Below are 4,874 nucleotides of genomic sequence, written 5' to 3' on the forward strand. Positions count from 1 at the left end.
TGCACTATCACAAGTTCTCTTTCTTGGTCTTCTGGTCAGGAAAATGGTTTTTTCTCAGAGTTTTTGCTGTCTGCACCTATTCCACAGTTCCTTGATTTAGCCTGCCTTTAGGTCAAAACCAGGAGATAAAGGAGAGAAAACAAACTAGGAAATTCAGCACCGTACGGGGCATTCTTCAGGTTCTGACTTCCTTCCCCAATATGCCTGTTTCTGTTTACTTTTCCAAGTCCTCAGGTAGTAGTCTTTGGATTTTGTTCAGTTTTTAGTTGTAATCAGTGAGAAAGATGAATTGTAGTGAGCTTAGTCCATGTTGAGCATCAGTGAGTGTCTGATTAAAGGTTGCAATCAACCCAAAGAAGAATTTAACATCACTAGTGTTGAATAATAGCAAAATCGAAGCCACTGTCACGAAATCACAAAAACACTCATAGAAAGTAAGACCATAATAGACTGAAATGATTTGAATGTTATAAAGAAGTATAAATTGTATAACATTTATGTAGAGTTACTTGGCAATAGTATAAACAGCGTCTAAAATTGCATATATTTTGGCTGAACGATTCTATTTCTAGGAGTTTAACCTCATGTCACAAGTTCACCCAGCTGTATTATTTATAAGGATGTATTTACAAGAATGCTTATATAGTATAACTCATAATATCATAGTAAAACAATTTCAAACAATTTAAATGTGAAATAATAGGGAAATGCTTAAACAAATTATGGGATAACTATAAAATAGATGGTTATGTAATAACTAAGAATTTTGATGGAATCATGTAGGTATTGATATGGAAAATGTTCTGTTAATAAAATAGGCCATAAAGCAGTGTGTGTGTAATATCATGCCATTTAAAAAAGCGTATATATGTGCTTTATACATAGGCGTGTGTCTATATAGCCTCATAAGCATATCTGGAAGATTTAACTGATAGTCAATGAATGGGCTTTAAGATTTAAGATTTTTATTTCCTATTCTTTACTGATATTTTTCAACTTTCTGTGCTCAACACAAATGAAATCTTGTGGCAGAGGCTATTACGGCTTGCCAGCTAGCTATGCACTTCTCTGCATTTTCCAGCCTCCCTTGTGTGCTTGGGGTCATGTGATTGGGTTCTGACCAATGGAACATTATTGAAAATGATTGAAACTGCTTCTTAAATACATCCATGTGGCCCTTCTGCTTTTGTGTTTCTTCATGTGACGTTCAAGGTCCCAAATGCCAAATGGTTTAGCTACGTGGGCGAATACCCTATGTGAGACTGTGCCATGTAAGAGAAACAGACCTTTGTCACTCAGGGTTGTGGTAATCAGTGTTAATTACCCTGCTACCAGAGTGCAACGAGGGATTACTAAATACAATAATGCAATGAGGAATAACTAGAGTGCATGCAAGAGGAGCACAGGAGAAGGATGAGACTTTGAAGTAAACTCATTTGTCTTGGATGTCAATGGGTCAGAAATACTTTGGAAAAGTTTTAAAGATTAGGATAAATCAACATCTTTTTAATTTAGAAAATGTCAATTTGTTAATTTATAGGGATAAATGTGGAGACCAAATGTACTCTTTATGGTTGGTCTGTAAATTCTAAGTCTTCATGAAAGCCACGAAGGAAGCCAAATTACTAGCAACAGGCTTGTGAGTGAGCCTACAATTGGAGCAAAGCAATTTGGCTGGATGTGATGGTGGGTTGGTGTGGTGGTTGTGCCAGCAGCCTCGGGTTTGGGGCCCAGCTCTGCCACTTACTAGCTGCGAACATCTGGACAGTGTACTTATCTGAACCCTAGTTTTCTTAGTTGGTAAAGGGCAATGATGATAGCAGCTGTCTCTTAATAACCCTTTTGTATTGCAGTGGGGATTCATTTCTACCTGGGCAGCAGCTTCCTTTTCTGCTTAGCTCAAGTCAAAAATAGTAGCTTTAAGTGTTCTGGGCTCTGGCCTCTCTGGTAATTCACGAAGTCATGGCTTGTTTGCAGATGTCAACAAATGGCCACCTTAGCAGGGGGTATGTCATGTGTCAACCTAAATAACAAGCAGAGAGAGGCTCTCTAAAAGAAAATGGTACTTATTTGGGAATAGGGCATTGCAAGTGAATACGTAGGCCCTACTAAACTGTGTGCATTTTCAGGGAGATAAAGGAAGACAAAAATTTTTAAAGGGAAAATGAAGAGGGTTACATAATTGTTTTGAGATAATTATCCTTGCCTACAAGGGTCAATAACAAGGGTGACACCAGTCCAAGGCTGGACAGGTAGTTGCTGAGCAGATGTCCTCACAGAAGTATTTTTTGCGTAGGGTTGTGATGGCTTTTGTGTGAGGTTGTGGTTTTTGATGCTTTTTGTTATCAGGCATGTATGCATGAGAACCCTTCTCTCTCTCTCTCTCTCTCTCTCTTTTTTTTTTTTGAGACAGGGTCTCAAAAAAGTGGCGTCATCACAGCTCACGGTAACCTCAAACTCCTGGGCACCTGGGCTCAAATGATCCTCCTGCCCCAGGCTCCTGAGTAGCTGGGCCTACAGGTGCGTGTCACCACACCTGGCTAATTTTTGTATTTTTTATAGAGACGGGGTCTCATTATATTGCTCAGGATGGTCTTGAACTCCTGGCCTCAAGCAATCCTCCCACCTCAGCCTCCCAAAGTGCTAGGATTGTAGGCATGAGCCACCATCCTCAGCCAAAAAGCAGAAATAAATAGTTTATGAGCCTGTTTGCTCTCCTGCCCTGTCAATTCCCTCCTAGCAATGAAGGAAGTCCCAGAGGAGGAAAGTAGGGAGTTGATCCAGAGTGACTCCCTAAGAAGAGCGACCACAGCAGATATTTTCTTCACTAAAGTTGGCACTTCCCCAAGATTTAGAATTAGAACCAGCACTGGCAGTTAACTGAATCTAGTGTTAGAGAAGAAGATCAGGTGGGCCCGTCTGTGACCCTTACAGACACTGCGGGCTGGGGAGGGCCCATCTGGGTTGTGCTGAAGCAGTGGAAAGCAGCAGGTTGGGGAAGAGTTCAGTTACATCCTGGCACTCTGCAATAACCCAGAGCAGAAAACGTGCTGAAACATGTATTGTGCTTTTCTAAAGCACCATGTGGTGAAAATATTAACTGTAGGACAGAAAGAAAGGAAATCCATGAGCTAGAAAAATCACAGATAGCACAGCAAACACCAAGCCTCTCTCCTTTTGGAAAGGATACACACTTGTGCATGGGAGAAATGTGCTTAATAAAAAGAGATCAGGGAATAGCAAGAAATTAAAAATCACAATGGGAATAGGAAAAGAATCCCACTGCTTTTTCCTGAGCCTTCAGTAAACAGCAGCTCTATAGACAATAGGTGGATAACTTGAAAGAGAAACTTAGTTTCCACCCATGGTGTCTTTTATATTCCCATTTATGTGCACAAAACATTAAGGGCTGCACCAGGAACTGAGGGCATAGTAACTCTCTCTGCAAGGCAAAAAGAAGCAAGATAGGCCAGATCTCTTCAGCAAATCTCTCTGATTATTTTGATGGTTTACTGATGTTTGTAGGGGTTGGGGATCACATGGGATTACGGGGAACAAAGAGATGAGAAGCATTGGTATAGAAGTGAGAGTCTAGATTTTAAAAAACTGGATGCGAGGCTAGTCTGTACTCTTACTAAGTATGTGACCTTGAACCAACCCCTAACGCTTTTAAATTTCAGTTTCTGAATAGACATAACAATAATTGTCCCACTCGTCTCATTGGTAGTTGGAAAAATCAAATTAGAAAAGATACATGAAATTGCTTGGTAAACCACAAAAATCCCGTCTATATTTTTATTATGAGAACAATCACCAGGGTTGATCTGGACATCATATTATCAAAGTAGCATTAATTAAGGATCTTTTAGGCAGTATAAGCAGTGGCTTCTAAGAACACTGTTACAGTTAGTTCTTAAGTATATTTCCCATTAAAACTCTTCTTGCAATAGCATATCTGGCTTTGGGAATGATAAATTTGGTCATGATAAACTTGTATTGAAATTCTGAAAATTCCACATCACTAAAACAAATGACAAAAACTTCACTGGATCCTGTCTTCATGCCATATTTGGCTTGGAGAACATGCTCACAACTATTATAAAATATTTAAAACTCAAAAAGTCTTTTGAGGTTATCTCACCTATAGTCAGGTTGGGCAATAAAGAAAGCAAGAGTGTCAGGCAGGAGACTTTAGAACTTGAGATACCGAGTGAGTTACAAAATGAATTCAGCCTAGAATTGGGGCCTGGGAACAAGCTTCAACTTATTTCAGGACACTCAACTGTGTTTTTTGGTTTGAATGGTTTAACCACCTTGTATTAATACTAGAACAGAGCTATTTTTCCCTTGCAGTTAGTCACAACCCTGCATTTTAAGGCGCTTGACATTAAACTGGAACATTCTCTGTAAGAACACGAAAGCTTTGCAGGAAGGAAAATTTTGATAATGAGATGCTGACATCATCCGCTCTGGAGACAGGATATTTCAGTCGGTGGCATCTCTCTAACCAGGATAACAAAATGTGCAATTTTAAGTTGAGAAAAAAAAAATGGCACAGATTCCTTACTAAATCTCAAAGTATCGGGACATGGGAAAAGTTTTTCTAGCTTTGCCATCTTTGATGGAGTCATCACCAAGTGAGATGCAGAGCTGGCAGCTGCCCTTGAGGGCAGGGCTGGTAGCTGCCTATCACAAAATACTTTATGTAGTACTGGAAATTCATTCACTCATTCATTCATTCTACAGCTATTTATTAAATACTTATATACCAGGCATTTTGCTAGCCTCTATAGGAATACACAATTTTATGAGATATAACCCCTGCTTTCCAATGTTCATAGGTCATTATTCTCACTCTTGGTTACTTTTCAATG

The sequence above is a fragment of the Propithecus coquereli genome, unplaced genomic scaffold (assembly GCF_000956105.1).
Source record: "Propithecus coquereli isolate 6110/MARCELLA unplaced genomic scaffold, Pcoq_1.0 Scaffold83, whole genome shotgun sequence".
Taxonomy (NCBI): Eukaryota; Metazoa; Chordata; class Mammalia; order Primates; family Indriidae; genus Propithecus; species Propithecus coquereli.